General features: G+C 40.6%; 1 protein-coding gene across 6 annotated transcripts in view; it reads left to right on the top strand.

Annotated features, from left to right (window-relative positions):
- Positions 1-4,343: 4,343 nt before the first annotated feature.
- LOC127574335 (PHD finger protein 20-like protein 1) overlaps positions 4,344-11,550 on the top strand; it is a 74,742-nt gene continuing 67,535 nt past the window's right edge. For 3 of the 6 annotated variants that reach the window (XM_052023261.1, XM_052023263.1, XM_052023262.1), the window contains exons 1-2: positions 4,363-4,642; positions 8,038-8,127. The gene's annotated coding sequence lies outside the window, so the exon portion shown is untranslated. Of the gene's footprint in view, positions 4,643-5,826; positions 5,917-8,037; positions 8,128-11,550 lie in introns of those variants that run through there. The other 3 variants (XM_052023264.1, XM_052023259.1, XM_052023260.1) reach the window with 3 other exon arrangements.

The following is an 11,550-nucleotide window of genomic DNA, read 5'->3' as shown; positions in this document are numbered from 1 at the left end:
GGTAGTGAAGGGGAGATTGAAAATCTAAGTGTGACAAGAAGGGACCTAAAATATTAGTAAAAATGTGTAACAGAAAGTGAATCCAGAGTAAGTAAAAACTGTAAAATATTAAGTGCCTTTATTTGAATGTGTGTAGCATTTGCAAAAAAAATAGATGAGTTGACAGCATAAATAGAAACCAATGAGTTTGATTTAATAGCTATTATAGATGGATGGTTGCAGGATAACCAGAACTGGGAACTCAATATTCCGGATAACTCAGTATTCCAGATCATTCAAGATTCCAAAAGGATAAGCAAAAAGTGAAAGGAAGAAGGGTAGAGCTGTTAATCAAGGAAGTTAACAGTGTGGTCATGAGTAGTGACATATATGCTAAGCATTGAGGTGTGGAATCAGTTTGGATGGAATTAAAGTATAGCAGTGAAAAGAAGGCATAGGTGGGAGTAGACTTTTGGCCCTCAAAACTACCTCTGGATAGGACAAAGCATAAATGAGGAAATATCAAAGGCAGGTAAGAAGGGGATTACAATTATCAGGGGTGATTTTAATCTGCATATTAATTGGACTAATCAAACTGGCACTGTGGAAGAGGAATCTGTGAAGTGCCTGGGAGATTGCTTCTTGGAGCAATATATTACGAACAGCCTATGTTAGATTTGGTTATGTAATGAGGCAGGAATAATACAAGATCTTGTACTTAAGGATCCTCTGGGGAGTAATGATCACCACATGGTAGAATTTGAGGGTGAACATGTTAGGCCAAAACCAGTGTCCTAAACTTAAATGAGGGCAATTACAAAGGTATGAAGGAAGAGTTGTTGAGCGTGAATGGGTAAAATATGCAATAGATGGGTAGAGACAGATACTTAAGCACCTAATTGGTAACTGGTTTATTGTCACTCTACGCGAGAGACAGTGAAAAGCTTTGTTTGCATGGCATCCAGGCAGATCATTCCATACATAACTACATCGAGGTAGTACTTAAAGAAAAAAGCAATGACAGAATGCAGAATGTAGCATTACAGTTACAGAGAAAGTGCAGTGCAGGTAGACAATAAGGTGTAAGGGCCATAATGAGATAAACTGAGAGATCTGGAGTTCTTTATCGTACAAGAGATCCGTTCAAGAGTCTTATAACAGCAGGATAGAAGCTGTCACTGCGAGATGTCCGTAGGGGAATGCTGCCGACTGGCACATTCCAGGCTGCAGGAGTACGTGCTGAGGGACGCACTGAAGTGGGGTGCAGCCAATGCAAGGACTTGGTGGGGAAGGACTACAGTTTAAGGTTCTTCTGCCACTGGAGAGGGAGCGGCAGGGTCAGGCGAGGAAGCCCCTTAAATTTTGTAAATATGGGATTGGGGTAGCACCCCAGGGAGCCACACAAGTGGCATTGGTGTTTTTTTTATATAAAAAGGTAACACTAATGATTGATCCGTACACGAATGTAAAGGTTTGCACTATTTTATTGTTGTTTATAGTTTGTTTTTTATGATGAATAAAGTTTATTTTGGAATTTTAAAAAAAGATAGAAGCTGTCCTTGAGCCTGGCGGTAATTGTTCTCAAGCTTTTGTATCTTCTGCCTGATGGAAGGAGGGAGAAGAGCGAGTGACCCTCCGGAGCAGTCAACACCGAGGCCTCATCAGATGCCCCCAGCTACCTTCTGGAGCAGCTGATTCCGTACCGGCACTCAAGAGCCTGAACAGAAGCAGCTACTTACCATGGAAGAGTGGTATGCAGGTGAGACTGAAACAATATTGTTTCAAGTCCTCTGTCCCCAGCTAACATTCAGGCCATTGAAAATGAAGTGGATGAACCTAAAGTTAGACTTACCTATCAAAGGGAACTGAGAGACTGCTAGGTTACAGAAACGTGGCTCACACCTTCTTCACCTGACTGCGCCATTCAACCTGAGGGATTTTCAATTCACAGGATGGACTGCATGGCGTCCTTGGGCTAAGTAAGAGGCAGAGGGGTCTGCTTCCTAATCAACTCCTTGTGGTGCTCAGAAGTGACAGTCCTGATGAGTACCTGCTCACCAAACCTGGAACATCTAACCGTGAAGTTCATACTACATGCCAAGTGAATTCATTTCAGCTATCCTAATGGCGATCTACATCTCACCCCAGGCAGACATGAAGCTCGCACTTAATGAATTATACTCCACAATCTATAGCCTTGAAACCCTGAGGCCCTGTTCATCATAGATGTGAACTTCAATCAGGCCAACTTCAAAAGTGTGCTACCAAAATACTATCAGCATGTCTCCTGTCCAATCAGGGGCACAAACACCCTCAACCACTGCTACACAACCATTAAAGACATCTACCTATTTCATAATGCTGAGCAGAATTTTATCCCAAAAAGGGGCATAATGAAAGAAGATAAACCATCCATGGTAAACCAAGGAGAACAAGGAAAATATTAAACCTATAATTAGAGCGTAAAAAGTGGAAAAAGCTGGTGGTAGATCAGAATACTGAGAATTTTTGAGAAATCAGCAGCGAGAAAGTAAGATGGAAGAAAATTGATTATGGGAGAAAACTAGCAAGTAATATCAAAACAAACAATAAAAGGGATAGCACTGGGGGGAGGTGAGATTGAAGAATCAAGACTTAGGCAGATAATTTAAATCAATACCCCAAAGATAACAGATGGAATAGTTTTAAGTAGCATGGAAGAATCCCTATCACAACGGTACTGGAAAAATTAATAGAATTAAAGACAGACAAGTGCAGACCCTTGCATCCAAAGCTTTTAAAGAAAGTGGCTGCAGAAATAGTAGAGCAATTGGTTGAAGTTTTTCAAAATGTACTGAATTCCAAGAAAGTACCAGGAGATTGGAAAACAGCAAATGTGAATCCATTGGTCAAGAAGGGAGGGAGTCAATAAGTGGGAAACTACAAGCCAGTTGATTGTTGGCATATATTGTTGGCAAGATGCTGAAGTCTATAATCAAGGAAGAAATATCCTGTTATTTAGAGAAGCTTAATGCTTCAACATGGTTTTATGAAAGGAAAATCATGTTTCACAGATTTTCTGGAATTCTTTGCAGATATAACAAGCAGAGTTCATTGAGGAGAAGTCGTATTTCCAGAAGGCATTTGATAAGGTGCCACATATAAAGCGATGCACAAGAGTAGAACTCATGGATAGAAGGGGAAGTATGTTAATATGGATTGAAGATTCATTATCACATTGAACACAGAGAATTGGAATAAGTGGGTCTTTTTCAGGCTGAAAGGATGTAATTATTGGATCAGTTCTTGGCCCCTAATAAATGATTATATTTAGGACTTTGAGGAGGACAAGCAGAGTGTAATGTATCCAGGTTTGCTGATGACACAAAAGTAGGCAGAAGGTTATGCTATGATGAGAACATTTGGACTCTGTAACAAGAGAGATAGGTTAAGTCAGTTGGTGAAAACTTGCCAATGGAGTCTGATGCAGGAAAGTGTGAAGTCATGCACATCAGTAAGAAGAATCAAAAGGCAGACTAATATCAAAATGGAGATTGCAAATGAATGGAGGACAGAGGGATCTTTGTGTTCTTGTGCATGAAATGCATAAAGTTAACTCCTTGGTTCAGCAAGTAGTTAGGAAGGCAAATGGCATATTGGATTTTATTCTAATGGGGTAGGAGTTTAGAAATAGATAAGTATCATTACAATTGTACAGAGTATTGGTCAGGCCACCCCTGGAGCACTGTGTACAGTTTTGGCCCCCTTATGGAAGAGAGGACATATCAACATTGGAGACAGTCCAGAAAAGATTCACTTGGTTGATTGTTGGGATGAAAGGATAAAAGAGTTAGGTCTGTATTCTTTGGACTTTAGAAGAATAAGGGGTGTTTTTTTGAAAGACATAGATCCTATGGGAAATCACAGGTTAAACGTTGAGATGTTTCCAACCCCTGAACAAGGAGCAGTCATTTAAAACTGAGATGTTTGGTAATTTATTTTCTCAGAGGCTGATGAATCTCTGTGAACTCCCAGAGAGTTGTGGAGGCTAGAGCACTGGAGGTACCTATATAGGAGGTAGATACATTTCTGAACCATCTGGGAATTGAAAGCTATGGGGAACTGGTACAGGAAAGGAGTCCTGGGGCAGATTATCAATGATCATTTTGAGTGGTGGGGCAGGCTTGAGGGGACAGGCAACTTATTCCTGCTCCTATTTTCTTATGAAATGTTTGGAATGGAGGCAATGAAACCCCCATCCCACTGAAAGGCTTCCCCCCACCCCCAATCACACCAGCATCAGACAGGTTAGCAGCATCCACATGCCCAGAGCCCTCAGGCAGAGCGTCCCGACGTTCGGTGTGCGCATTGACGTCACGGGGAGCGCTCAGGGACTGCGTGAGGGTTGACGTCGCGGTGTTTTGAAAGGAGGAAGGAGAGAGAGGGAGAGAGAAAGAGAGGAAGGAGGAAAAAAAGAGGAGTAGGGGCGGCAGCGCGGAGGAGCGAGGGCGGTTTCTGTGGGCGATTGATGGGCAGCAGAGGTCGCGCAGCCGTCGCCAGGTCCGCTCCGAGCTCCAGCAACCGAGTTCGAAGGCAGCGAGGGGCGGGGAGCGGTACTCGAGCTTCGGCCCGCGTTGCTGTGTGAGCGGGAGCAGGCCGGGCGGGCGAAATATGAGGGGGGAAGGTAAGGCCTCAGCCAGCCTGGCTCAGCTCACGGGGCAGCGGGCACCCATGTCCCGCAGGATTTACCTGTCGAAAACCACACGCCGCACATTAACAGTAGCACACTTCTAAAGCATTAAAAAGAGAGAGGGGAAAAACATGCAGCCTGTATAGGTAAATTCCTGTAATATTCGCAGTTCAAAAATACAACTGGAAGCTTGAAATCGTGGATATTTCTCACAGAAAATCACCCCGTATCAGTAGGAGTGGAAAATCCAAAGCGAGATCTTTTGCTAGAATATTACAGAGGAAAGTACAGGACCATGTGGCGTGTGCCACAAGTACTATAAAACTGATGATGAATATCTGCTGAAAATGCAAATTAAATTTAAAATTGTAAAGGATATATATATTTCATAAACTCTTACAAAGAATATTTACAGATAAATGTATGTGCTAAAACAAGTAAAGGGGTAAATTTGCCAAAGGAAATAGGATGCATATGCTGAAAATCAAAAATACTGTAATGTGTATCTAAAACCTAGTAAGAATAAAATATTTAGGTTAATAGCAAACTTTATGAAATCTGATATAAATACGTCTGTGGCTGCTTGAATTCAAAATATATTCTGCTTTATGATGGGACATGATACCTGCAGACTGTGATTGGCATAAAATTGAACCCAGTGTAAAGGGAAAAAATAATCAATTGGAAATAAATCTGTAACTGAATTATAGGACCAATATTAAATGTCAATTTATCTTTTAAATATATAAAGTATTTGAACTAGTCAGAGTGGTTTTTGGCACATTGACACAAAAATCCCTTGGGGGTGTTTGGCATGATGCTAAGGATGATGACCTTTCACAATGCAGATGCATACACAGGTCCTATCCAGCTTACGGATGCCTGACTGGTGTATGTATAAGCATTTGGGAGACTGGTGCTATGGATTTGCCAGCTGCTACAGGCTGCAGACATCTTCTGCCACGTGGGAGCTCAGTATACGTCCTCATTTCTGACTTGCAAATTGTGTGGGTTATGAACAATTCACAGGAATGGGAGCTGTCGTAGTCTGGGGAGTACCTGTATGCTGGAGGGAGAGGAGGAGGAGGCGGATATTTGCGTACACTTAACTGGAGAGATTCTTTTGGAAGATTTGAAGGATTCTGTTTAATAATAAGTCACTTCATTCCCTCTTATTTAGGGCAGATGAGTAATGTGACTGCTTGCTTGTTGACACCTGTTGCTGAAAATAAAGGCAGGATAAGGATTGAGTTGATATGAACTCTGAGGTTTGTTTTCTTGCTGATGTATCTGCCCAGCCTCATAAATTTTATGGAATGTCAAGACGTATAGGTTTTCATGGATATCTACCTTTGATAATAGCCATTGTTTATGTTTAAATTTGGATGGTGGGTTTTGAATAGTGTTTTGAGTATCACCATCTCCACCCTTAGAGAAAGGGTGAGGGTAAGAAAAAAATGAAGCACCACAGCTTGACTGCATTCATGTCCCATTGGAAAGTTTATAAATTAAAAGTGATAACAATGTCGCAACTTCAACAGATACCAAGCAACTCATTCAAGACCAGACAAAATTTGGAATTTTCGCAGCAGAGCATTGTGACTCATTTAAGTGATGTAGGCAGAGAAAAAAATGCCATGTATTCAGCTGCTTATTAATATTACAAGTACTTTGTATGAGTTCATGCAGTTACTGTTGTCAGGCTACTTGATGTTGGTAGTTTCAGAAAGCAGCTCAATATCTTCATTTGAGCAATTAATGACAGTAAATTTGAGTATAGATTTTTATTTCACAAACAGTTATTGCATTTTGGAGAAAAATACAGGTGATGTGAAAGGGCAGAGGAATTGAGACTTCAGGTTCACAAAATTAAGGACAACATCTGTGGATATATTCATTGGAAAAAAATTGGTTTTGGGTGAGAAATATACTGTATAAAAATTGAAATGCAATAGAAAATGTGTAGAAAATAGATCAAGGTTGGAGTACTGTATTCTGGTTTGGAAGAATATTGAAACAAGGTATTAGATTTTTGAATTTGCTGCCTGGCAGTAAATCTAAAGAGTTGTAGAAATGAGGATGTTTTTGTTTTGTTTAAAAAGTAGTTTAGTAAAGGTGTTTAAAAATAATTATGGTGTGAGATAGAAACAGATAAGGCCCCATTATGCAGGGAAGTACAGGCGGTACCATGTGGAACTCTTTTCTGTGTAAGTGCCATCTAGTTTGGAATTGCCTCATGAATGTGGAAGTCCTAGTACTGTACGTTGCCTGTGATTTCCTGACTCTGCTCTGCACTTGAGGTTCCTGTGAGGTTCTCCAGTGGAGTAGCACAAATTTGCAGCTGTTCGCAGCACTTGCACTGGGAACCTGCCCACTGAACATGCACCAGTTGAGACAAAGTGCAGTAACATTGATTTGGATGGAGAGAAATGCTGCCAGGGACATGGTTGAGTTTTAGGTACCTTCCTTTTTTAAATTAATTGGATTTAATTGAGTGTTTTAGTTTTTTTATATTTTTAAACATTTTAAAATGTTTTGTTTAGTTATTTTAAAAGTGCTTTTGAATCTTTCTTTATGCTTGTCATTCATTATTCTGACGCAGTCAGCTAAGCTAGGGGAGGTGTAGTTTAGCTATTATTATGTCGATTATTTTCTTGAGATGTTCAATCATGGGTGGGTTGTTCTGTTACCTCACACCAATCTCCTATGTGATGGTTTCGCCCTTGTTATTTGAGGACCAGGGCATTGCTGAGGAGCAAGTTGATTCCAGGGGATTTACATATCTGCAAAAGGCATGATCAGATTTTTTAAAATGTTTTTTAAAAGCTGGGCCAATGTTCCCAGTGGTCTAGAGGTCCAGAATGAAGGGATAAAGCTATGGATATATGACTCAGCAAATTTTTCCTCCAAGGAGATGTGTGAGGCTATGGAATGCACTTTATAGGGACCATATCAAGTTGTATAAGTGAACAAAATGGAAATGATGGGGTAATGGAAAAGTTTCAGTCTTTTACCTGGAATAACGATGAGTAGCAGTCTCCTATTGCTTGATTAATTGTGGATTTGTCATTTTATCCTTGGAAATTGTGTACAGTAAAACTAAATAAATTGAGTGGTTGGACCACATCTCCATAGAATGGGTCTGTGGAGCAGAGGGTTTTCTGCAAACTGTTTTTGAAATCATTCATAGTATTGAAAAGACCATGTGAAACAAGGTGGGAATGTTTCAGTCGTTAGTGGAAAAAAATATTAAATGAATTATTGTCAATGAAAAGTCCAAATATTTGTAATTTATTGTTAGTTCCACACTTGATTGTAATGCATGTGGAATGGTATTGAATATTATTATTTTGCAAATTATGTTAATTTGTAAAATTTATTGTTTGCAGGGATGTCTTTCTACATAATCAACATTTGCTGCTGTGCTGATGTATGATGGAGAAAATAATGTTGAATAGGAAATGAAGATAGAGGGATTGGTGAGTATGCTGGCTGCTTTAACTGAAATTCTAAGGATGCATTCATAAGAAATAAAAGCAGGAGTAGGCCATCTGGCCCATCGAGTCTCCTCCGCCATTCAATAAGATCATGGCTGATCTGGCTGTGGACTCAGATCCACCTACCTGCCTATTCCCCATAACCCTTAATTCCCCTACTATGCAAAACTCTAACTGTGTCTTAAATAGATTTATTGAGGTAGCCTCTACTGCTTCCCTGGGCAGAGAATTCAACAGATTCACTACTTTGGGGAAAAGTAGTTTCTCCTCATTTCCATCCTAAATCTATTCCCCCAAATCTTGAGGCTATGTCCCCTAGTTCTTGTCTCACCTACCAGTGGAAACAACCTTCCTGCCTCTATCTTATTTATCCCTTTCGTAATATTAAATGTTTCTATAAGATCCCCCTCATTCTTCTGAATTCCATCGGGTATAGTCCCAGGCGATTCAATCTGTCCTCATAGGCTAACCCCCTCATCTCTGGAATCAACCTGGTGAATCTCCTCTGCACCGCCTCCAAAGCCAGTATATCTTTCCTCAAGTAAGGAGACCAGAACTGCATGGAGTACTCCAGGTGCGGCTTCACCAGTGCCCTGTACAGTTGCAGCATAACCTCCCTGCTCTTAAATTCAATCCCTCTAGCAATTTCATTTGCCTTCTTGATAACCTGTTGCACCTGCAAACTAACCTTTTGCAATTCATGCACAAGCACTCACAAGCACTTTTCTGTGTATGCCTGGTTTATCAGTTGTCTTTTTGTCATATGATTCCTACTCTGGCTGCCTAATGCTCTCCTTCTGGCTAAATCTCATAGATTTCTCTTTCCATGTTTAAAGTCTCCTGTCATTTAGCACGCTGCTTGGGAAATAAAAGTTATTCTGTCATTTCTATTTACTAGAAGTAGAGCAAGTTACTTGACTTTAGTGGCGGAATATTATGTGTAGTTTTAGATAAAAACAAAGTGCTGGAAATATTCAGCAGATCAGGCAGCATCTATGGAAAGGGAAACAGAGTTAACGCTTCAGGTTGAAGACCCTGTGTCAGAACTTAAGCCTGTCTCTCCTTTCGCAGGTGCTGCCTGACCTGCTGAATGTTTCCAAGGTTTCAGATTTTGTTTCAGGTTTCAGCAATTGCAGTTTTTTTGTAATCTTCGTTTGGTGTAGTTTTAGATTGCAGGGTAGTTACCTTAGTTACTGTTCAATCACTTTCACATCTTAGATCTGGAATTGCTGCAGATACCATAATTGGTATATGAACACTAATTAGGAGCAGAAATAGGCCACACTGCCTTAAACATATTGTAGCACTCTGCTTCCCTTCCTTCCCTTTGGAAGGGAGTTCCAAAGAACTCATGGCCTTCTGAGGCAAAACATTTTGCCTCATGTCAGTCTTGAATGGATGACTCTTTTTGTTAAATAGTGATCCCTGTTTTAGATTCTCCTGCAAGAGGAAGCATCCTCTCCACGTCCACCCTGTCAGGACTCCTCAGGACCTTCTGCTTTAATTTAGACAATTGTGCCTTCAGTTCTTCAGAGGCAAATTTACCCCATATTTTGCTGGAGACATTATTAAATAATGGATTTGTTACATTTATTCACAAATCCAAAGAGAAAACACTGGAAAACGCTGAGAGCTGCTGCTTGCATAAAAATAAAGATTATTTGGAAAACGAGTTTCTTAATGGCTCACTATCATGAGACAGAATGGAGTTGAGAATTTTAAGAATACAGTGCTTTACCATTGATTGGCAGCAGAGAATAGTTACAGTGGAGAGGAAGTATCTTAGCTCAAAAAAAATCAAGATATAAAACTAAGGAAGAGCAAGGGGATGGAAGACATTGATCGGAGATGTCATAAGGGTAAAAGAATAATCACAGGGGGCGGAGGGGGGGATGAAGTTTTGTCTACATATAGACTTGCCAATCCAAGTGATCTGTAATAATATGGAGGATGAAGTCATGTGGTGCATAAGATGTATTCTCGATCAGAACTCTGAGGAACCAAAGAGGGAATAGGCTATTTTGGATGTATTATTATGTAGTTGAAAGTTAATTGATGATTAAGTGATTGGTAATTGGTTTATTATTGTCACATGTACTGAGATATGGTGAATAACTTTGTTGTGTATGCCATCCATACAGATAATTTCACCACATCAGTACATGGAGGTTGTACAAGGGAAAAGCGATAACAATGCAAAATATAGTTGAATTTGAAACCAGGGTCTAAAATCTGAATACAGCAATCCATGAGGGCATGAGTTGGCTGCCGTAGCTTGAAAACTGCATTAAGGGATATGACAGCAAGTTAGCAATGGCCAACCTTTTTACCTTGTACATCAATGATTTGGATGATGGAATAAATGGTTGTGTGGCTAAGTTTGCGGATGACACCAAGATAAGTGGAGGAGTAGGGAGCATAGAGGAAATAGAAAGAATGCAGAGGGACCTAGACAGTTTAGGAGAATGGGCAAGGAAATGGCAGATGAGATTCAATGTTGAGAAATGTGCAGTTGTACACTTTGGAAGTAGAAATAAGCGGGTAGATTATTATCTAGAAGGAGAGAAGATTGATAGTGCGGTAGTACAAAGGGACTTGGGGGTACTCGTACAAGATACCTTAAAAGTTAACCACCAGGTTGGATCGGTGGTTAAGAAAGTGAATGCTATGTTGGCATTCATCTCGAGAGGTATAGTGTATAAAAGTAAGGGCGTGTTGATGAGGCTCTATGCGGCGCTAGTGAGGCCTCATTTGGAATACTGTGCGCAGTTTTGGGCCCCGCATCTTAGGAAGGATGTGCTGACGTTGGAGAGGGTTCAGAGGAGATTTACGAGAATGATTCCAGGAATGAAAGGGCTTAAGTATGATGAGCGTTTGTCGGCTCTTGGACTGTACTCGCTGGAGTACAGAAGGATGAGAGGGGACCTCGTAGCGACATTTAAAATGTTGACAGGTAAGGATAGAGTAGATGTGGCTAGGCTGTTTCCCTTGGTGGGCGTGTCCAGGACCAGAGGGCACAATCTTAGAATTAGAGGGTACAGTTTCAAGACAGAGATGAGGAGAAGTTTCTTTACCCAGAGGGTGGTGAAATTGTGGAACTCCTTGCCACGCACAGCAGTGGAGGCCAGATCAGTGGGGGTATTCAAGGAGGAGATAGACAGATATCTAAATAGTCAGGGTATCAAGGGATATGGGGATAAGGCTGGCAAATGGGATTAGAATAGTTTTTTTTTTCTCTCTCTTTTTTCCCACCCCATTTCTTTTTCCCTTTTCCTTGGAGCAGACTCGATGGGCCGAATGGCCTGCTTCTGCTCCCTTATCTTGTGATCTTGTGAACATTAACTACATTAACATGTAGTTTACAAATATTCAAAAGAAAATACCGAAAAGAGAAAAATGTTCTGT

This window comes from Pristis pectinata, chromosome 9 (genome assembly GCF_009764475.1).
Source record: "Pristis pectinata isolate sPriPec2 chromosome 9, sPriPec2.1.pri, whole genome shotgun sequence".
NCBI lineage: Eukaryota > Metazoa > Chordata > Chondrichthyes > Rhinopristiformes > Pristidae > Pristis > Pristis pectinata.
This window is presented reverse-complemented; position numbering and strand designations above follow the sequence as displayed.